This window comes from Eulemur rufifrons, chromosome 19, assembly GCF_041146395.1.
Source record: "Eulemur rufifrons isolate Redbay chromosome 19, OSU_ERuf_1, whole genome shotgun sequence".
Taxonomy (NCBI): domain Eukaryota; kingdom Metazoa; phylum Chordata; class Mammalia; order Primates; family Lemuridae; genus Eulemur; species Eulemur rufifrons.
Genome location: NC_091001.1, coordinates 103,163,860 through 103,188,227, shown reverse-complemented (window position 1 = coordinate 103,188,227; position 24,368 = coordinate 103,163,860). Strand labels below are relative to the sequence as shown.

General features: G+C 38.5%; 1 protein-coding gene across 4 annotated transcripts in view; it reads left to right on the top strand.

The window, feature by feature from the left end:
• Positions 1–2,813: 2,813 nt before the first annotated feature.
• The window catches only part of VSNL1 (visinin like 1), a 107,385-nt gene continuing 85,830 nt past the window's right edge, over positions 2,814–24,368 (top strand). For 3 of the 4 annotated variants that reach the window (XM_069494493.1, XM_069494495.1, XM_069494491.1), the window contains exon 1: positions 3,515–3,739. The gene's annotated coding sequence lies outside the window, so the exon portion shown is untranslated. Of the gene's footprint in view, positions 3,010–3,514; positions 3,740–24,368 lie in introns of those variants that run through there. The other variant, XM_069494492.1, reaches the window with a different exon arrangement.

Here is a 24,368-nt window from a genome sequence, read left to right as displayed (position 1 = left end):
ATTTTAGTAGCATAATGAGGTAGGGGTTAATATTGGTCATTCTTTCAGCTTTCCGGGCAGGTGGGATGTGGGGAGTAGGTGGTAGTTCAGTGGGTCTTTGGGCACAATCTGTGGTGGGGTGTCGATTATCTTATCTTCTCTGGACAAATAGGTAGTATAAGGCTTTGTAGTTACCTAGTGGCTGCAAGGAGGTTCTCCGGATTCTGGAAAAGATACTCAAAAGGGAATGAATCAGTGCAAAAGAAAGTTACAAAGTTATGATCAGCAAATTTTACTGGCCTGGGAACTTGAAACATAAGAGAACTACCAAAGGGGAAAAAATAAAAACTATAAAAAATGTTTTCTTGCTTGTGGAGCCAGTTACAACTTAGACCTTTTATACTATTGGCATTTCACACAGTTACTTCCATTCTCCCTTTCAACCTGTCCACCTCACAGTTAAAGCAGGTGAGAATATTAAATGGGGTTGTGTATACCTGAAAAGTTATTCTTGGTTTTATTTTGCTTGTTTACTTGTTTGAATGTGAGAAGGAGTGAGGTGGAAATAAGGCTAGAAACTTCTGTAAAGAATATAATTTGTAACTGAGGAAAGGAAAATGGCTCCTCAATTGTTTCTGAGGCTTCTACCAGTTACTCCAGAAGAAAAACAAACAGGCACTTACCTGTAACACCATCCTTCTCTACTCCCCCAACCCCTACAAAAAAATTATGGGGTGTGAAAGCTGGCCCCCGTGTTCTGTAGTGTTGGGGACATGGCTTCAGGTAATGGGACAGCCCCTAGAGCTGACAGCATTCTCCACTCAACACAGTGCAGTGTTGCAGTCCTACCCCTGGGTGCACAGGAGCGCGGGCAGCGCATCTCCTCTCCTATGATCACCAGAAACATCCGCAAATGCCTCACGGAGGAAAGAATCAGCGGACTTCCTCATTTTTTAGTGTCCCTACCTCATCTCTCTCTTAAAGTTCATTCTACCATCCTAAAGAAGGGAATTGCTTTCTGTAATTTAAACAAAAGCATCCCCCCCTTCAGGAGTCTTTTAGAATTGGCTTCCCCATTGTGACATCGTACTGCATATAAAACTCTACTAAAGGGTATGTCAAAAAAAATTTTTTTAACAACAAAATATTACAAGCTTAAAAAAATAAAGCCACCTAATAGCTGGATATTAAAAATTAAGATATCTCATTTAGGACGCCAAACAACGCTGCCGTGCAAATGGGACTTTAAAAAAAATCTGCCTGCTCACTTAGACATAGTTGCTTTACAAAAGCGCACACATCGAAATTGAATCTACCCTATAACAGAGCACGGTTTAAAGTATCAGTGTACATTTCTTCCTAAACACAAGTTGAAAGTGAATTATCTAAGACCGAACATTGCCACGAAAGAGATCTCCAGGGTGTAATAAATAGGTACATCTCGTGGAAACGAAGAAATGGCATCCTGACCCCTTCGGTCGATGCCGATTGCAAGTGCGGAGGCTGTTCTGAGAGAAACCAGACAGCCCAGCGTAAAATGCTTTAGCAGTGGAAATCGACCACAGACGGGATTTTGGAAGCCTTGGATGTTGTCTTTCTGGCCAAGAAAAGCGACTTATCCAGAAATGACCACCCCTCCACCCCGCACCCCGGGCCCCTCCCCCGCGCCCCCCGCCATCCCGGGGGACAGAAACGGCCCGGCCCGCCTGGGAGCGCGCTGCGCAGTGCGCACTGCGGCCGGGAGCGCAGGGCTGGCGCCCGGCGGACTCAAAACGGGCTCGGCTGCCGCAGCGCGCCGGGGCGCGCGCTCTGGTCCGCGCGCTTCCGCGCTCCGGGTTTCCGCGGTCACCAGCACCCGGCAGAAGCGCCCCTCCGTGAAGAGACGGCCACGGGCGGTGTCCCGGGAGTCCCGAGAGAGCGCGCTGCCCCTCTGCGCAGCCTTCCCGAAGCGTGTGGCCGAGGGAGGGTGTTCCTGGGCTCTGGGCTGGCCAGGTTGGCGTTGAGTGCGGCTTAGATGTCACCGTCTCTAGGCCCGCACTTAGCATGAACCTTCTATTGCTAGAAACTCATCGGGTGGAGTTTTTCCTGTTCCCCACTTAAGTAGCCTGAAGTTCGTTCGAAGGTGGACTCCTTGACTTTTAATCAGGAGCAGCTGCCTCCTGGCAGCGGAGATTTGTCAAGTCAGAGCCCGTTTGCCACGGAAGATGCTCTTGCAGTCCTCAGCACCAAAAGCTCAACTCTGCAGTTTTCCTGAACGTGATAAGGTGTGTGAAGACACTGTGCAAATTGTAAAGCTCTCTGCTTAAGGAGAACGTTGATCTTCACTGCACCCCCAGAATGTCCCTCCCTTGAAAGTAAAACTCCCACCTAAATGAAAACCCCAGAAGGGATTTTTGTTCACTGCATTTATTCTGAAAGCAAAAAACAGTGCCTAATAGTCTGTAGGTGTTCAGTGAATAATTGTTAAATGAGTGAATGTACAAACATACGCAGTTGGGGGAAGTGATTAGGTTAGGAACATCTGGGAATTCTCCTTGCTCTATTGGTAGGGAAGCGAGCGACCAAGCATTTACTGGGCACTACTCCTTGCCAAGTCTTCTAGGCTTTGGCAGGCCAATGGGGAGCGGGAGAGCGGGGGAGAGCTGCCAAACGTGTTAGCCGTTCAAGGACACAAGGAGGGTTTATAAGATCGCCTAGTTAGCCCTCAACCTGGATTTGCAAATGGTTCGGTCCCTCTCTTCCACGATCCCCACCTCCGCAATGAATATTCAATAAATATTTATGAAGTGCATACATAAGGCGTTTATTAAACCTTCTTTGATGGTTTAGCATGACTTGTCCAAGGTGCACAGGGCAAGAAGCCTCGGACCCAGCTCCCTTCAACACACATTTTTCTAACGCCATTCTGGCCCAGGACCGTCCCAGGCACTGGTTGCTGGAGGACCAGCTCCCTGTACTCTTGGCAGAAGACCCTCAGGTGAAATGGCCCGTGGCACAATGACCACCACAACCGTTCTCTCAGTGAGCCAGGTAGACGTGCTCACAATTTGCTGAGAAGGCTTCTTTCCGAGGTTTCGGCAGTTTTCCCCCATCTTACATGCTGGCAAAGGGTGCGCCACGGGCCGCGAGGACAGAGCGGCGGGAAAAGCGGGCCCCGCGTATGCGAGCTCGGGCCTCGGCCTTCAGCCACCACGCTCAGTAACTGCGGGGCCTGAAGAGTCCCACCCGCCCTCCCTCGCGCCTGTCCAGGTGCCGGCAGCTCCGACAGTCAGGCTCTCTTTTCCGATCCACTTTCCTTTTGAGTTTCTGCTAAAATCTGGAGACGCGGAATCCACCCGCGGAAACTCCGAGCCCTTCCAACTGAGCATGCGCATTGCCGGGCGGCTTTCCGTCGCAGGCTCCCGAACTCTCCTAGCTGGGGCTGCGGAGCCCGGAGCCGAGGGAGGAGAGGAAAGGGAGGGGGTGCCTGGAGAGGCGGAGGCTCACGCGCCTGCGCATCCAGCTCCAGGGACCCTAGGTTTTCTATGGGATTCCCAATCTGCAACAGTGATTTACCCGAGCGTGTTGCGGCGGCGGCTGGGCTTGCAAGGCGCGATCCGAGAGGGATTTAAGCAGCCCAGAGCTCCAGAGGAAAAGAGAGCGAGAGAGAACCACACACAGAGACGGCTTAACCGTTTACCCGAATTAAATATATATTTTTTAAAAAAGAACTGTTGAGTTTTATCATTTTCGTTAAGTGACCGTGCGCAGCGCTATAACTGTAAGTGGAAAATACAATCTTCGTTGCATTTCTGCATGTGTAGCGCAGCCAATTGTCAGGGAGATGCTTTGGCTATTGTCACATACTTGGCTTTGCATAGATGCGTCTAAATGCATGGTGACAATTGCCTTAGTTAATGCTGGCGATCTGAATGTGCTGTTAGTCCTTACTGGATCTTTTGGAAAAATTGGGGTGGGGGAAGGGGGAGTGTTTATATGCGGTGTGTTTGGGGGATTATAGGCTAGATTTAAGATAGGTGAAACTGAGATGCTTTTTTAGTTTAAGTCTATAAATAGGCAGATTTGCTTAGACAGATTTAAGTAGCTAATTGACTGATTGTGAAGTTTTCTGGTTGCTGATGAAACTATTGAGCGGCTGCAGTCAGGTACCAACCTGTCATCCGTGGAGTTGGTGCACCATTTTTCTCACCGTGGAAGGGCAGCAAAGGTGTTTGCTAAGTAAAACTGAGTGGACGAGATTGGCATGGAAATCAGGGTTGATTTCTAAGCGGGATGTCAGTGTTTAAAATCCGTGGAGTTAGGCGCAAAATAAGCACATTTTTCAGTATTTAAAAATGAGTAAATAATTTTTTTTCGTTTTTGATTTTTCGTCACAATGGTGAATGGGCAGAAAAAGGAAAGATGTTCTACCGCACTGTCGATTTTGAACAGAGCCTAAGACTCAGAGTCGCTGAACGAGGACTGTCAGACCCAAACTAGTTACCTGCCTTTGCCTTCCGTATTCGTCTTCCGGAATGTAGGGTTGAGAAATGTAAACCCAGGTGTGTTACATTTGGTAGTACTTCTTTAAAGGAGAAAAGGTCGTTGTGTATTTTGAGTTAAAATGGGTTGTTCTTTGCCCAGAAACTGGAAGAAGGGTCTTTGCAAGGTCAAACCCCTTGTGGAAATCAGATTGCTGAATACCCTAAGGGGGTGTGAGACTGTATGTGGGGAAGGGGTGCGGAGAGGGCGATGCTCCCCACACGCCAGGAAATGGTGAGTGTTCAGCACTGCTCGGAGCAGTGCCCTGTGAGATACCAGAGTGGGAATCCATTTTTCTAGAGTTGCCCTCCTGTGCATATTTTGGAGACTAAAATGAAATAGAAATGCTGGCAGGCATAGAAAACACTAAGTATATACTATCTGTGTGCCACTTTCCACTTGAAGGCAAGAGAAGTCAGGGAGTTTTGTTTCTACCTATTAATATTTTTTAAAAAATCTTCTAAAGGAATTTCAGGTTGAGACAAATTCAAAATGAAACTCTTGTGAAAACACGTTTTACCTCCATTATCATTTAAAGTGCCTCCATGTGTATGTGTGGGTATGGGGAGGTTCTGCATCATTGAACACCTTACTCATGAATACACTCTCATTAAGCCTTGGGTGTTTAATAACCCCAGAAAATGCTGCACTGAAGCAGGTTGGCAGAATGGCAAGAGGCAGGCAGACAAGAGAAGAGCATGGCCAGTATGTGTTGGATTTTCATGAAAAAAGGCAGATATAATTTCTGGAAAGAAATGAATAAATTTTCCCCCAAACAGGGGTGGAGGTCATTATAGGGCTCTTTGTCCATTTGATCAGTCCAACTATTTGGAACCACTCAAAGGATTTTATAATTTAGTTAAATGGGTAAAATTTGAAATTGAAAATTCAAGAATATCCTCTCCTTGAATATCCGAAGTATAAATCATGCTGCCTTCTCTGTTCCCTCTTTCCTTACTCCAGTACAGAAGAACTAATCATTTGTCACAATTGAGCCATACTCCCTGTCATCAATGAGACTTGGCATCAGTTGGATGAATGGTGCAGCTGTTGCACTGTATTGAAAAAGGGGTAGTGAAGGAAAAGAGGGACTCTGGTATTAAACCTCATAGATATTTGATCTTAGAGTCCCTGGCTCAGAGGTTGACCAGAGAGGGTCAGATCAGGCAGAGACCCTGTAAGGTATCTAGTCCAAACCCCGTGTTTTACAGATGAGGAAAAAGCCCAGAACCATGGAGCTAGAGAAAAGTCAATTAATTTCTAGTCTATAGAAAGAACAATTAAAAAGTAATATTGAGTGCAAATGTTCCATTCTCTCTCTAATTTTCAGCATCATCAGTGATACTGCTGCAGTCTTCAAATAAATAATGCCTGCTTTCCAGCACATCTTTCAAAATAGTCTCCAAGGGTTCCTTTTTACACCGTCACATTTCTCTTCTTTGCCTCTCTTTTCCTTGTAAGTTCTCTTTCTCTCACTTTTCTATTGCCTTTCACCTCATTGAATTTTATGAATGTTTAGTCTGGCCTTCCTGGCCTCCTCTGCATCTCAGTCAATTTCTCTGGAGTTTTGTGGGAACACTGGCAGTCAGAATCTGCAGCTCTTGTTTGAGAACTGCCCAAGGCTCATCATCTCCATCCTTTCCCTGCTCTATTCCCCAGAATCCTTCAGGGAATCCAGTCTTCAGAGACACTGCAGGCACCATCCCCACTCTCCTCATCTAGCCTCCTCCAAAACCACTGCAGCTGTAAGGATTAGCACCTAGTGGAGTGAGGAAGCTGCAGTGTAAACCCACAGTGGGCTATGCCAGCTCTCCCCAGGCTCCTAGGAGGCAGAACCCAAATCAGAGATGCTTAACTCTCTCTGTCCTTCCTGGAAATCCTCCAGATGGAGCCACCTACAGAGAAGGGGAAGGGAGTGGGCAGGAAGACCTAAGGAAGAAGGCTTGTCTGGTTTCACCTGAAGTGGCGCTGTAGAGGAGAGTCGTGCAGCTTTTAAACCTTTAAGCACATACACAGCTTTTCTTCAGTCGATCTTTCCTTTTCTTCTTGCGCAGCTTTCTTTCCCTTGTCTTGCTGGAGGAGGGCTGCACAGCAGGCATTATGACCTGCCTGATTGGCCTTCCTGCCTTCCTCCTGTTTCTTCTCCTTCTTTCCTCCCCTTGCTTTCTCTATTTCTCCCTCATTTTCTCCCTTTCTTCCACAAAAATTCCCTGAGTGCCTACACAATAACATTCTAGGCCTTCTAATCTGGGCCTTCCTGTTTCTTCTCAGAAAGTGTAATCTCCCAGGCACTCAGAAAGACACCCACAACCACCACAATGTCCCCTTTGGGGAAATGTCAGGGATTTTTACCCAAAAAAGCTGAGGCATTGGGGAAAAAGGGGCTAGATGACTGGGAAGCATGGCCAGGGGAAGGCCTATTGGAGTCTCTTTATCATTTGAAAGATTAGGTAACTAGTCTTTGGAAGTTGTTGAAGCTGAAGAAGAAAGGTGGTGAGTTTCTCAACACATTCGCCGTTAACAATTTAATGTAACCCCTCCTCTCTTGGTAAACCTTTACTGAAGTGGGATGAGCTCTGTCTTGGATAGACTCTGCTGCTAACAAATTCTCTTGGGTTAGTTAGATGTTACCTGGTCTTGATATCCCATTCCAGGCTATTCTGAACACCAGGTAGCCTCTTCAGAGATCCAGAGACTTGCAGATGCTAACTGTCCTACTTTGATTTGCTACACTGCAAATCACATTCCTATTACATGTAAATCACATGTAATAAGATAACACAATCGGGAATATTGTCCTGGGTAAGCTATAGGTTCTCTGGTTGGGTTGCAAATAGGCATGGATTCCAAACATTGTAGAGGAGCTCCCTGGGGAGTTTCATAGAATAACAGTTCAGCATCACTGTCAAACATGTGGTTTCCTAATTGACAAGAAAATTCCTATTTTCATGTCATTAGAAAGGTTTTTTTTTTGTATTGAGCGATTTCTATGCTCCTAAAATTAGTGATTATTTACAAATATAGGAAGGCTGTTTTTTATAGATGGGATCAAATTTATTTACTCTAAGTTTGAAATTGACAACGTCCATCTCAATTTTATATATATATGTATACATATACACACACACATATATATACAGAAGATATAAACTTCTTAATCTTCCTAAAGTATCAAATGGTACAGATATAAATTAATGAATGATTGATATTTTTACTATCTCAGTGATTAATTCACATAATTAATAGAATATATGAGCTGGATTGGGTCCATATAAGTTACTTAATCCATCCCTCCAATACATAAAAAATATAGTATATTAAGGAAAATTTTTATCTTAAAGACATATCTACAATATGAAATCATAGTCTGCAAGGGCAGAGATTGTAATGACATCTTTTATATTTATGCAATACCTATGCAATGATTTTTATGGTAGAAACTCAATATTTGTCAATTAAACATTTTTTCTAACAAGAATCAGTTGCATGTACCTGGTTAATTATATCAAGAAATTAAATCATTTCTACTAAAACTATGTACATAATTAACTTGCTTCACATATCTTTGTTAGAAAAAGAAAAAACTAGATTAAAAATTGTTTCATAATTTATTTTTAATAAAGACATAAAAGCATTATATTAACACTTTTAAGAGTAGAATGCTTTTTAATTCATTTACATGAGTATCTTCCCTTTTATCTCCTAATAATTAAAAAGTAAATTATTTTTACTTATTTACAAAAATCAATATTGATAAGTGAAAGAGGAAATAAAAATCGAGACTACGGTAGCTATGTGCCCCACTTATTTAGATCATGGTCTCTTGAGCTATGGAATTATTTTAACATGTTCACACTGGGAAGGGACCACAATACTGCGTTTCTCATTTACAGTTTGTTTCTAAAGATAACTTATGCTCTCTTTAGTGAATCAAAATAGTTTGAGTTGCTCCCAGCTTGATTCATTGAGAACTTTACCAATGCAAAGATCTTGGGGGTGCTTTAGAAACTATTTAATGAATGAAACAGAAATGGAATAGCAAATTACTGAGGCATCTTCAAAGAGGTTTGACACTTTAATAATAAGGTGCCTGTGAATACATTAAAGAGATGTTCTATACCCTTATCAGCTAACTTAAAGCATGCAAATCGGGTAACTTTCATGATTCTTAAGCTTTCTCTGGATTTCTCCACTGCCTTGCTTCACTGTAGTCCTGACACAGGTGACCTGCTGTGTAGCCATCAGTTGTTTATTTTTTAAAAAAAAATAGTACATGATATTTCCAATGGCTTGTGGGATTATTTCCAGGTGAGCATTTTATTTCCTTTTGTTCTAAATTATAATTAAGACATAGAGTACTCTAATTTACCAAATGGCTTTCAACCTCAATGTATCTAATACAATAATTGCTAAATGTTTTATAGAAAGTAGGGTTCTTTTAATAAAATGATTTCATTTTTATGAGGTATTACTCATAAAAGGCAAAGTGTTAACAAATTAGTTAAATTTGCCTATGGATTCATTCCATAATTCTCGCTCATATAGGTACTTGTCTGAAAATAGAAACCTGTCATTTTTAATATATAGTTTTTTCCTCCTTTCTTTGGATCTTGTTTATTTCTTAGGCTCTGAAAGACTTTTGAGACTGTGTGTAGTTTTGTGAGGTTTTTTTTTTTTCTTTGCAAATCGCTAACATGTTAAATGTGCTTTGAAGCCTGGGTGAATTTTTCTTATGCAAATAACCAGACCCTAATAATTCTATTTTTTATATTTTAGAATTTTTTTGCAATTTAAGGTTTCTTGAAATAGTAAACTTTGGTGTTATAGGAGTCTCTAATGTTTTATATTTTGCATTGATTTTAGTAATTTGTGATCAGTGTGTTTATTTCTGATTTCTTGAAATCCAGTCTTAAATTATGAATAAAATGTCCCTTGGAGATCCATTATCAATAAAATTGAAATGCTTATTAATATAATATTTTATTTTTAATGTATCAAGTAGTGTTATGTAAGTCTGATTTTCAATTAGCAACTTCTGTTTGGTGGAATTCTTGGCATTGGATGTTATGAGTTAATGGAAGGCTATCAATTTTGTTTGTTCTAGAAGTTCAAGTGTTTCTGTAATTTTTACATAAGGTGCCTAGTGCTTGCTTTCTTTTTTATATGGAAAATTTTATGAAAAACAAAGAGCTGTGAAATAAATTTAAATTCTACACACAAAATTGTTACTTTTCCTTTTAAATGATTATAAAGGTATTTGTTCTTCAGAGTGAGATGAAAACCATCTATTTATCTTTCCTCGTTTTTAGTTTGTGAATGGGAAAACTCCTCACCAAGATTTCAGTTGGCTTAAAGAAAATTATGAGAAGAAATTTAAACAATAGTTTTTAAGCTAGATATACTTAGGTAAAAATCTCCAGGTCCGCAGTTTATTAGTTCTGTGACCTTGAATAAGTTGTTTAACCTTTCAGCCTTAGTTTTTAGTAGTAATTCACAGGATTCTTGAACAGAAAATAACAAGATTATAAAAGTAAAGCATAAAATGTCTTATTATTGAAAATGTGCAATAAATGATAGTTATTCGTATCATTAGTATTGCTTTCATCAGAAATCAATAGCTCCTAAACCAGTTTGGTCATTGAGTTGTATGTAGTAATCCATTCATAATGGAACTTCTGAAGAAGGAATCAAGCAGCTATTGAAGAGCAGTGAACAGTTCACAGTGCTTAGCCTGCCTTATAAAATATATATATATTGAGATATAAACATATATCTCAGTCTGCATATCACCATTTCTCCAAGCACTGTGTAGTCACTGTAGTACCCCATTAAATAAGAGACAATCCCAGACCTCAAGGAATTTATGCCTAATGGGGAAGACAGATAAATCAAGACAGATAAGTCAAATGAAATCAAAAGGTGGTATGAATTCATAGAAGAGGAAATTTCAGGAAGAAATAAAATGCCTACACTGAGATATCAAATTTTCTATTTCTCTCATTCCCTCTTTAAATGCATACCCTTCGCATTACACTTTACTTGATCATCATCACCCTACCATACAATACCAGCACACAATTGGAATAAACAGAATATGGAACTAAAAGGAAATTTTTTAAGTTTGTTTCCTTATTGAATACATTCTAATATTATCTATGAATTATTTAATGCAGCTAACAGCTAAATAATATGGCCCTTCTCTCCCCTCCCCACCTACCCCTGCAGTTGACACTAAACTTTAATAAAAAAAAAAATGTTTCAAGAGCCCTGCCTTTTTGGTTAAATAATATACTACGATACTTCTATCCTTTAAAACTTTCCAAAAAAGAGATTTCTGTCTGATACTCTCCCCACACCTCCCCTATTATTCCAACGCATTTCGTGACTAATCTTTCAATGAGTGTCCGTAGGAGGAGTCTTATGTGATCTACTCTTTCATTCTTTTCTTCCAAGACTTTTACGATAAAGAAATTATACTTTCCAGCTGCTCTTTCCTACTGAACCAAAACTTGTTTCCAGCCGTTTTCCCCGCACCCCCCCCCCACCCCACACACACATCAAATCCAAAATGTCCTTACTGTCTCTAGCTTTTCTAAGAGGCTTTCCAATCCCCGGTTTTTTGTTTTGTTTTGTTTTTTTTCTCCTTCTGCCTCTATTTCCTGCTCCATTTACTAGGGAATTTCAAGTATATTTTTAATCTGAGTATCCTCTTCTCTCTTTGAAGTCTACAAAAGTTGCACCTAAATTCTAAGCCTCTTGGGTAAGGTAGCAAGAGTCCTAGATGATTCACAGAATCAAGCAGGACTTTTGGCTATATTATAGTTAATCTTTTGAACTTATTTTCTCACTTGTGAAAATGGGGATAATATATTTCCCTTGTAAGGGTGTTGAAGACCTAATGTCGTAATGGATATATAAACACCTAATAGAGATTGGCACATAATGAAAGACTCTTTCTCCCCTGAAGACCCTCATCTTCTCTCCTGCCCATCTCTTCTCCCTCCTGTCCACCTTCTCAGTCTGTATATGACCATTTCTCCTAGGCTAGTGTTCTAAGTGTTCTGCTGCATTTTTTCCAAGTTTGTGTGTTCTAATTTGCTGGTAGTTAAATTATAGCTAATACACACATATCCCAAGTAGCATGGTGAGTACAGTCCAAGAAAAGGTATGCTAACTGAATCAATGCCCTAGCTTAGACCTGTGTTCCTGCATCTGTTTGGAAAGTTCTTCCATTTATTTAAGACATATCTCCTATTAAAGTTTCCAAAGCCTCTAGTGACTAATGCTCAGTTGATGAACAATCCTCCCCCATTCCAGTGATACTGTGGTGCTCTTCATAAGTAATGTCAGAGGATATCTGCCAACCCTTAATTGTCTTCTGATTTTTATCCTCTCTCTCCTTTACCTTTTCCTCCAAGGTGACTTGAGTGCCTGTAAAACATTCCAGGAAACACCCATAATTCACCTCTCGTGTGGGTCTGGCACTACCACTTGCAGATTGTCTATCAAATAAATGCTTATCAAATAACACCAAATAAATGGCAGAAAGGGAGGCCATACATGCAACATATGTTGCATAACATGTTCAAGTCAGGTTTAGCTATCAGAGTGTTTAGCCTGTCATTTGCTGAATGTTTGTAGAAGTGTGCACTAATGCATGTTGGTCAAGTGCAGAGAATGATTCTCAAAGTGGGGTAAGGCAAAGATGCACATACATACAGATAAATATGTACATACATGATACATATACAATATGTTCAAGGTACTGTAATAGATCGTTTTATATATTTTAAGCAAAATATTTAAGAGCAATAGTTTTATTTAAAAAAATTGCTTATAAGATAGTATTAAAAGGAAGGCCTATTGAAAGATCCTCGTTCTAGATGAAGTGCATAGTTGGAAGGGAGGATGGTTTAAATTTGGTGGTAAGGACATCCTAAACTTTATTTCTTTAAAGGTGTATTTCGAAAATACTGATAGGTAGTTCTTTTCAAAGAGTTTTGTATAAATTTTGGGGGGGGGGGGAGGAAATGCTTGCTACAACTCACTCTTAGATATCCTCAGTGCACATTTTCATATTAATATTAAGTCTGAGTGGTCTTGTGGTAAAGACAATCATATCTGTTCAGCTTTGTTTAACTTTATATTTCCAAGTGTATTTGCACAGGAAACTTATGTTAAAATGTATTGTTAACATTTCATTATAGTTATGAAGAACCCAGTTAGGAAAACTGATTTAGAAAGACAAAACCTGAACTACGTAATGGAAAGTTCACAAACCTAGGAGTCATTAGATGGATGCTTTAGGCATCATAGTGGGTAGCCCTGGAAAATTACTTAACTTCTCTGAGTTTCAGTTTCCTCATGTAAAAATGAGTGGTATTACCTACCCTCTCTAGTTAGGAATTATTGTGAGCATATTCTACAGATTGTATAGTAGCTTGTAAAAGTAAGGAATTTATTATTATCATTCAACTTTAAAGTTTAAGTTTATTCTGATTTTAAAAAGATAATTTAATAATCTAGGTATTGATCTTGTGCAAATTATTACATCAAGGTTATATCTACTGAAGTAAGTCCCCTATATCCTCCCCAACCCCACTCCAGGTTCTGGGATAGAATAGTAAATCTATGATAATTGTAACTAGGTCCTCACAGTTAAGTGGAAAAAATGATTTTGAAGTAAAATAATCTGGAAGGAAAACCCTAAATTACTGAAGGTTTGAGACACATCTGTGTGATCTATATTTGCCTCAGAATTTCTCATGTGGTTGTGGAACTTGAGCCCACAGCCATTTCTCAGTGGAGTTAGCTTGTCTCAGTTTCCAAAGAGACCCTTGTGGAAAGAAAAGCAGCCATGGTCATGTCCATGTGTTCTAGCAGGGAAGCTGTGGGAATAGATTTTCATTTTACTGTGGTTAAGAGACACCTATGAGTGTAACTGGGACTTCCATTCCAGGAATTAGCATGTGTTTTTAGAACCACACAATCTAGGGACAGTGAGACCAGCAAGAGAAACAAAAGAGACTGACATGTGCATGTGTCCACAGGGACCCAGTCTTGGCCAAGCTCTGTGCCTGCCCATGCTGGCCAACGGAGATGAGTTCTCTTCAGGAACTATGGAAATCACTTCTCAGGAGCTGCCCACAGTTCTGATGCTCTCAATCTGATCCTTGCTTAGATGTCCTTCCCTAGTCATCGTAATCAAAAGTTACCTCTCAGTCCTCTTAGCACATCTGGGTGCATATTATAATCACTATATACATGTCAGCTCTCCTATAAAACTGGAAATTCCTTGAGGGAAGAAGCAATGTCTGTTAAATGTCTAGGTCCCCTTTAGGGAGGTGTACCACTGGAGGCCAGCAGAATAGGAGGAACAATAAATCAGCTGTGCATTGCGCAATCAATAAATTGTGGCATTTGGAAATTCCCAACCACAAGTTGTTAAAAAGTCCTCAAACACCCAAGATAATGAGAAACAGCATGTGGGGACCTGACTTACAGAATGCCAGGTTATACTGGCACCAGTCAAGTAAGACCTTGCCCATTTCCTCTATAATCCCCTTTTCCTGCCCCCTCCTTAGAAGCAGCAGAACAAATAATAGAGAAGGGAAGCAAGCAGGACAAAAGAACAGGTTACCCCCTCTCCCCACAGCTAGACTGAAACCCTAGTTCAAAATTGAGCTGAGAAGTGGACGCAGTGGTTCATGCCTATAATGTAAGGTGTGATTACAGGCGTGGGAGGCCAAGGCAGGAGGACTGCTTGAAGCCAGGAGTTCGAGACCAGCCTGGGCAATATCAAGACCCCATCTCTACCAAAAAAAAAAAATTAACCAGGCATGGTAGCACATGCCTGTAGTCCCAGCTACTTGGGAGGTTGAGGCAGGAGGATCACCTGAGCCCAGGAGTTTGAGGTTGCAGTGAGCTATGATTGTGCTATTGCACTCCAGCCTGGGCAACAGAGCAAGACTCTGTCTTTGAAGAAATTAAAAAATTTGAGCTGAGAAAGGAGACATTGAATTGGATGCATAGTGGAAATTTATATTTAAATTAGACTGAACTTTTTAATACCTAAAAAACAATCACTTTTCTTATGCCTGGAAGTGACTGAAAAAATGTAGATCAGCCCAAGATATCATCCCAGGATGGAAAATGGTGACATGATAGAGCAACCCATTCAATAAACTGGTTTTACAAGGAATAATACAAAATGGCATATGATTAAATCTTAAAACAAGAGGCCTCAGCCAGATGCTGGTGTAGGTGTGAGAAAGAACGCATTGGTGTGAACTGGATGAGAGCAGAGGAAAGTAATCTAGACCCAGAGCACCAATGCCACAGGAGAAACTGGGAAAGTTGACTCTTCCAAAATGGTGCTCGGCAGAAGAGGGTTTGTATCATTCAAAATTGAATTCATCTGAATACTGGAAGTTATCTCTAGGCTAAGTCTTGAGAGTATGCAAATGAAAAGCAGAGATCATTTGTACCTTGTAATAATAATAGCTAGCAATTTTGTAAAAATCTTAGCATATCTGGGGCACTGTGTTGGATATTTATGCACATTACTTCATTGATTGCATGTTACAGCTCTGCAAGGTAAGTCTCTGCAAGGTAAGCTTCATTTCATGACTGAGAAACTGTGTCTCAGAGAGGAAAGTAATTTGCCCAAGGTCACATAGATATTAAGTGATAAATGTGTCAAACCCAGAATTCTCTTGCTCTACCAATCATAACCAATCTATACAGCCCTTTTTAAAAAAGAAAATTTTATTATGGACAGCATACATATTGGTAGAAAATAATGCAATGAACCGCCATGTACCCATCACCCAGCTTTAACCGGTATTAAGACGACTTTGTTTGACTTTTATCCCCTCTCCAATGGGTTAATTTGAACAAATTGACATTATATAATTTTGTCCATAAATATTTAAATGTATCCATAATACTATTAACACAGAAAAAAAAATTTACTTACTATCGTCAAATATCCAGCCAGTGTTCAACTTTCATAAGTATCTTTACAGTTTATTTCAGTCAAGATAAAGATGAGGTCTATACATCCCAGTTGTTGAAAGGACAGTGTCCTGTTTTATATGAGACACGATTGCTCTTCACTGGAGGGAAACATGGTGTGGATAAAGGGACATGGCTCTAAAGTCAGGCCCAATCACTCTGAACAAGTTATCTAAATTTTGGAAAATGAAAATTATATCTCTGAGATTAATTGTAAAGATTAACATAATGTCTTTGCAAGTGCTTAGAATAGTCCCTGGTATGTACAAGGTCTTTAATGAATGTTAGTTTGGGAAGGAAGGAGGGGGAGGGCAGTGGAAAGGAAGGGAGGGAGAGAAAGGAAAGGGAGAGGGGAGGGAGGAAGGGAAAGGGAAGGGAAGAAGGAAAGAAGGAAAGAAAGGAAAGAAAGATGGGGAGAGGGAGGGTGAGAGTGAGAAAGGGAGGGAGGAAAGAAAAAAGAAAAAATGGAATAATAGGCCAAGAAGCTTGAGGAAACTTCTTAGAGTGTTTTGGCTGTTGATCCCTTGAAAGCATTCCCATTTTGTTTCTGGATGGGAATGTGACCACAATTGTGCCAAAATGGCCAATGACTAATGGCTCTGAATCTTTCCCACTGACATGTTTGTAGTTCTGTATAGTTTCCCATATGAAAAGGAGGGAAATCTGTGACTTTAAAATTATCTCAAATTCAGAAAAATGACAATATTATAAAATATCTTTAATATGCCAATTAAAAATAATGGAAAAAATAAAATATGGCATTCCATCTTATTAGCAGAGATTACTATTATGTTGCAGAGGTAACGTAATTAAAAAAACAAATAGGGGCAATTAGTCTGATTCAGATCTGGGTTTGCTTTGTGTTCCTATGAACTTGGAGAAGTCACTTTATTCCTCAAAGACTCAGTTTCTTAGGGTATAAAATAGAAGTAATGAACATATTCTTCTAGGGCTTTAAGATTTCTTTTGTTTAGATAGTTAACCCAGCAGTAATTTATTCTTGTAAATGTCTTAAAATAGACATTATGTCCAATTGTCTCAACATTTCTCATTAAATACTCTTCCAATTAATTTACCTTTATCAAATTCTAAATTCCCCCAAACACCTGTACCTGAAAAAAAAAAAAAAAAAGTCAGAAGGCAGAGAAGCAAAATTTTAACATGCATTCAGAAATATCCAAGATAGAGAAACTGCATTTTGGATACAAGTAAATCTTGGTCACTACAGAGGTGTGTTTGGTTGGAGATCAGGGATATTTATGCCTAACCATTGCTTTATAGGCACCTTGATACATGGAATGGAATATGATGAAAAGTATAAATAGGTATTATAATGACTGCAAAGGGCAATTCCTCCTGCATAAATTTATAAATTGTCATTCTTATATATCAATTTCAATAAAATTGTACAGCTTCTCAGGAGGGTCACACAATTCTTTTCCAAATTATTTTTAGGAAAGGTTTTTTTCTTATTGGTATAAATAGGATTTTATCACATTTTTAAACCTAAATGTTTCTCCACAAAAAATGTATTGATTTTAAAGTATTTATCTTGCCACCTTACAAATCTATTCTATTAATGCTAATGATTTTCAGTTGATTCCTTTGAATTTTCAAGGCGAACCATAATATAGCATGCACATAATAAAACAACTCTCTTTTTGTTTCAAATGTTAAATAACCTTGCTTTATTAATATTTATGGTTTTGTCTTAAATATTTCACATATAATGTATATCATATGATTTATTTTTTCTTGTAACTTGTTCTATAGTTCATGATTTATTTTCATATACCTGCTTCCATATTTGAAAAAGATTTGTAAACCTCACATTTTAATGGAAAATTCCCAACTGTTAATAATGTGCTACATATATTAATAATGATTTGCTTTATGTATTTGTTAAATGCTTGCTTAAGTAGTAAAAATCCATGATATCTTGCACTGTTACATGAATAAAACACTATCCAAACCATCAAAAAAATAAAATAAAATAAAATAGAAGTAATGAGTAAAATAATCGAAATAATCTGAAGATCAGACATCAGCAACATGGTAAAATAGGAAAAATACTGTACTATATGTTTACAACCAAATTTGAATTCTGACTCTATCATTTAATGGCTATGTGGCCTTAGGCAAATAACTTAATCTCTCTGAGTTCAATCTTCTGATTTGTTAAATATAATTTATAAACTACCTTATAAAATTGCTGTGAAGACTATAAATAATATATATTATGTTTAGCAGAACCTTAGCTTTTACTTGACACTCAATAATAGTTACCATTAGTGTGTTTTTAATGAAGTAGAATTTGCTGTCCTCAAAGAGCTTTTAATTTAAATCAAAAAGTTAAATGGATTCATAATCAAGAAGGAGGAAACTGAGCATGGCAGACAGGCCAACTTTTGCACTGAGAAACCATTTGCAATGTTAATGGATACTTTGTCTAGAAGCAGGTGATTGAATTCAGCACATTGTAACTATAAAGGCTCATAGCACAGCGACAGTAACATCATGTTATTGTACCACTTAAGCCTGATTATTTAGGGGATGTAAAGTGAGCAGCTTCTTTACATTTTGTGGGAATCACTTCCTCAAATGCCAACTGGAGGTTCCAGATAAGGAGTACCCAGATTTTGTAGTAGGTTGAAAGGCTGTACAGCTGTGAATGGAAACTCACCGGGAGATGACATAATAGAGGGAAGGCTAAAAATCCATACAATATTCCAGCTAGCTTCTCTGGGTTGTAGTTATTGGTTCTTACAGTAGATAACTAGGAATAAATGTCATTTCTCTGAATTTGGCTCCATCGTGGACACCACTGATTGTTATCATGGTGCTTGAGATTGCTTCATTCTAACAGTGAGAATATTCATTCTGTGGTTGTCTAGGACTAGATAGAAGTACAGAATTCTTCTTTTCTTAAAAAAAATTACTTTTTAAAAAATTAATAGATTTAGGAGGTACAAGTGTTTTTTGGATGAATTGTATAATGGATGAATTGTATAATGCTGAAGTCAGGGCTTTTAGTGTACCTGTCACCAGAATAGTGTACATGGTACCTGATAGGTACTTTTTTATCACTCACTCCTCCCTCTCTCTCTTCCCTCTTCTTAGTTTCCAATGTCCTTTACATCACTCTATGACCATTTATACCCATCGTTTAGCTCCCACTTATAAGTGAGAATAGATGGTATTTGTTTTTTCCATTCCTGAGATACTTCACTTAGGATGATGGTCTCCAGTTCCATCCAAGTTGCTGCAAGAGACATTTCATTCTTTTTATGACTGAATAGTGGCTCCATGGTGTGTGTGTGTGTGTGTGTGTGTGTGTGTGTATACACCACATTTTCTGTATCCACTTATCAGGTGGTGGGCACTCAGGTTGATTCCATACTTTTTAATTAAGTTAAGGAGACAGAAACTACATTTTTCTTTCAGAAGGCATTTTCTAGTTTTACAAACTCATTTGACAGAACTCTAAGAACTAGAACTAAAAAGGACTGTTGTTGGCATTCCAGGTAATTCACTGAACGGGTACTCGATCTTCCAAGTCCCTGCTCTATACAACAGCTTTTAAGTGAGTCTTATGGGGAACTGGAAATGTGTCTTTGTTAAGTACTTCATAATGCCTTTTTCTGAGTAAAAAGAATAATGCTTGCTCATTGTAGAACATTTAGAAAACAAAACAGAAAAAAGAATAAAAATCACCTACAATCTACTACTAAGTTATCTTTTCCTCCATCTAAAATATTGTTTTCTAATTGAGAATACTCATTTCTTTCAAATTTATATCCTAATTTTTTTTAACATTATAGCAGAAACATGACCTTTTCAATGAAAACTCTTCACAAACATAATTTTTAAATACCTGTATTGCACTCTATTATACGTATGAACAAGGTTTACCTCACTATTCTCTTACTGTTAGACATTTTAACTTTTAAAATACCACTGAAGGGAACTTCTTTCTGTACATGGCTGTGAGTACAGCCTAGCTAATCTCCTCAGCATAGATCTCTTCCCATCTCTGGCAGAGACTTTACGCTTGCTGCTTAACAGGTAGAGGCTTGGACTCTAGAAAACAGTAGGTCTGAAGAGTCATGACATTTGACATTTAGTACTTTATAGAAAATGCATCTAAACTACTTAGTAATTCCCAGGGCCAGCTTTATGAGCAGATGGCTGCTGCATTCCTTTCAGAAGCTCTGAAAAGCCTCTCCTGATCAAAACCTACCTGAAATTGCTCAAAATTCCATTACCTCATTAGTCTTTGGATCTCTCAGAAGTCTGTATACCTAAAGGATCCTCAGAGAACATTGTTAGATGCTTTAAAAAAGAATTCACTCATTTATATTTTAGCTTGAATAAATTTCTGATTCTTTTTTTCTTGAAAGCAAGTTTTGTTAAAAGAAACTAAGTAGAAGGCTCTCGGGCTTCCAGAAGGTAGTGAATGACAACTTGCATGTGCTCAGAGTTTGTTCTGTCTGGTGCCAGCCCCAAGTCCCACTATGACACTTCCAGCAGGCTCTTAACAGATAGGATTTTTTCTCACTCATACAGCAAACATCTCTTGTGCTTCTTCTATATGCCAAGAATTAAGTTTAGCCCCAGAGATACAAAAATCCTTAAGACAAATCTCTTCCTTCAAGAAGCTCATAGTCTAAAGCAGGAGCTAAATGAAATGGGCCAGGGGTTACAAATGATGGTATTTTGAGCAAGCAGAATACCTGCTCAGTTTCTTTGACTTTTAAAACATGGCATCAAACAAAGTGGTCAATACAAACATATCCATGGTTACATGTGGTTCAAGGTCCATGAGTTTGGTACCCTAGGTCTAAAAGAAAAACTCCTGGACCCTGACTTTTCCTTCCATTTTGAGGGTAATTTTTAAAAAAATCTTTGTACCGAATGCAGGCAGTGTCCATGTGCCAATGAAAACCTAGCATTTCTGAGCACCTACTTTTAGAAGAGTTATTATAAGAACCATGTTTATTCTAATAAAAGGAAGCAAATTATAAAATATTGCCAGCTCATCACTTCTTAATAAGCTGACATCAACATCGTGGTAGAAGGAAAATTATGGCTGTAGTGTCACACAGACCTGAATTCAAACCCCTGCATTACCATTCGCTAGCTGCATGGCTTCTGTTTCCTTGCATATAAAATGGAACCATTAAGTCTATTTTGCATAGTCCTTGTAAAGATTAAGTGAGATTATCCACGTGGCATACTTAAAACAGAGCTGGGGATGGAGTGAACATATGACACCAGACTTATCATTATCATTGTTGACAGTGATATGTGAATAACTGAGGCCCTAGTTCCTTCCAGGACTTATTTACATTTAAACAAAGCTCTTAGCCTGGAATAGGAAGGTGGGGATTTCTGGCTCCAAAAAGAGCTTACATCTGCTTGAGTTTAGTGATCTGACGTCTTTTCGGTTTTCAAAGATTATTACACTTTAGGATGTTCAGGTATTCCAAAACTGCCCTCAGTTAAACCAGCAAAGGAGAAAGTGGAAAAGATGGCTTATTGGTTGTAAACAATCAGCACGTATCGCCTCTTTGCCAAGGCCTCTGCCAAGTGCTTTACATACATATTACCTCACTCATTTTACAGCAATCCAATGAAATAGATATTGTCCCTACTTTAGATAAAGAAATTGATGCTCACAGAGGTGGAGCAGTTTGCCAAAAGTCATGAAGTTTGTAAGTGACACATACCTCTGAGATCCAAATCAGATTGATGATCTTTCTGCTCACTTTACCTTGTTTTTCCATTCATTGTGTAGCTGTTGTATTAGGTATTGCCTCTTTGTTTCACCAATTTATTCATTCTTTCAACAAATATTTATTGAAGATCTATCAATTGTGCCAAGCACTAGGTATATGGGGGCGAATTAAAACAGTCATAATCTCTGCCCTCATAGAGATTAGAGTCTAGTTGGAGAAACAGATATTAAACATTAATAATTACAAAATAGCATCAGTTATAAATAAAATCAAGGGCCATGGAAGAAAATATGTAATTCTGTAAGAAAATGTAACAGGGAGACCTATTTGGGGCTGTTTGAAGTAATAGATTCCAGGGAAATCCACTGAGGTCTGGATTTCCAACTCTGCCTCCTGGGATTGCTACTAAAATTTGTTTACAGTTGCTAGGCCTTACAAAGGAGGAGTATTGCTGCGTTTCTTTTTGAAAAAAGGATTCTAGGTCTTTTTTCCACGATTTAGCATCTCCCATTTTATTCCTCATTCACAAGGCCCCAGTAACAGAGGACAACAGAGCTTTTGATTTTGGTAAATCTCCAAGAGAAACTCACCCTCTGATGCAAAGTTCCCTGAGACGTTTTCCAGATAAAGAAATCTGCAAGCCACCTGTGTGCCAGGTGCTCTTCCCAAACCCTTGGTTGCTTTCATGTGGTGTGGATGTGTGAGTGGTTAAACATACCCAAGTGCTTCTACAATCCCATATGCCTCTACAATTCCATGAAAGAAAAATAGAGTGCCACAGGAGCAGTTCTGGGCACACAGAACCCAAAATTCCCTAGGGTGGGATGATTCTCAGCCTTGTCAAGACTGGGAATTAGCCGGATAGATAGAGGGCACAGGGAGCAGGGATGCTGTTATTGACAGAGGAAGCAGGAACCAAAGGATACAATGATGGCAGGAAATTTGTTTCAAATACATACGTTTTGCCATAATGTTTTAAAGAGTTATAGAGTCTTGATCAAATAAGATGAGCATGATGTCATGAAAAGAAATGTGGATTTTATAATCAGGCCTAGGTTCCAATCCAGCTTAGTCACAAAACATTTCAAGTTTTATAAATCATTTTATCTGACAAATTCAGATAATGATATCTATGTGACAGTATTATTGTGGTAATTAAATTATAAATATTGCCACATAGGTGTGATTTGCCGTCTTTAGAGGTGGTAGTAACGGTAGGTTTAATGATAAGATCAATAATAATATATCGGGCTAATTTATACCGGTTTCATTACATTCATTTACCTAATGCTTACAACTTCATTATCCGCATTATAAAGATGAAGATATTGAGACTCAGAAACACTAAGTGATGTGCCCACAGTCACATAGCCAGACAGTGGCACACCAGGTCGTCTAACTTCAAGTCCATTTCTTAACTGCTCTCCACTGTTTCCCTGCAGTAGTCGATTCACAGCTATTATTATTATTATTAACATTACCACTATGATCATTATTTTAAATTCAAAGCTCTTAAGGCCATGACCAGAATTCTGATACTAACCATTTATTTTGCTTTTTTTTTTTTCCTGGAACAAAAGCTTGCAGATTATCTTTGAGATATTGTATTTCTCCTTTTGTTGTGAAACCTTACAATTTACTTGACAAAGCAGAGTTAAATTCAGCTTAAAATGATAGAAAATCCCAAATGACAATGGGTTAAATAAGAGAGAAATCATAAAAAATCCAGAGGTGTGCAGTCCATGGGTGATAGGGTGGCTTTAGGGACCCAGAGCCCAGAGTACTCAAGGACCCAGACTCCTTCTGCCTCTTCTCTCTGCCATCCTTGGCAGGTGGCTTCCACCTCATGATCTGACATGGCCACAGCTATCACATCTGCTTTACAGCCAGTAGGAAAGAGAAAAGGAAGATGAAGGACACACCTTTCCCTGTTGAGGACACTTCCCTAAGTCACACCTGAAAATCGGCATGCATGCCAATTTAATCACATTTAGCAAACCTCTGCTAAAAATTAGGGGGGTTATTACTAAAGAAGAAGAGAAAAATGGATCTTGGAGGAAGCCAGAAGCTTCTGCCATACTAGCAGTAATGAAATTTTAAAGTTACAATAAATATTTGAATTTAGGTTTTCAGTTAGTTCTTTAAAATGTAATATAAAAAATCAGCACAAAAAGTCATGATGTTTTAAATTCATGTCCAAGGCTCTAATCAACTATGTCTTTTATTAATACAAAGAACATTGTCTAGGGATCATAAAATCTTGGTCTTCTTGCCTGAGCTTTGCTTCTAGCTTTTCATCTCGGTCAAATCACTTTCTTTTGCTAGGCCTTAGTTTCATCATATGTAAAATGAGTTAACCTAGAATGTCTCTAATATCCTTCCAGTTCTACCTAATATTACTGGATGTCGTAGGTAAATCTCATTCATTTTCTTACCAGAATTTTAAAATTATATGTATTATAAGGCAAAAATCTGGCAATGAGCCAGTTTCCTCTGGAATAGATACAGTATTGGCTCTGTGTATTTATGCTCTGCCTTGTCACAGAAAGGATTAAAGACTTCTATTTTTATTTGTGCAAAAACAATATAAAAAGAAAATGAAATAAGCAGAGTAAACATCAGAATAGAGATGAAGCTATCATTTTTTGCTGATTATATACACAGAAAATCCAAAGATTCAAGTAAAAACAAAAATTAATAGAAATCTTGATAAGGAGGCTACATGTAAGATAAATTACAAAAACAAATAACCTTTTATTTTAGTTTATCAAAAAAGAATTCAGAAATGAAAATGAGAAAAAAAACGTTCTATGCACAGTAGCAACCAAAATGAGAAAATATTTAGATTAAAAAAATATAAGAAAGACACAGTGCCTTTGTATAACTATAGATCTTATTCAGGAATAGAAAATATTATTAAAAAATTAAAAACAATTGAAAATATCATATATATAAAACAATTATAATGCCACACGGATTTTTATTAATATTGTAGGCATTATTTAAGTTGTTTAACGTGATCTTAAAATTTACCTGAAAGACTGTATCCTCAAGATTATTAGAAGTATTAAAGAAATACTTAAGGTAGGCTTGCATTACCAGATGTTAGAAATA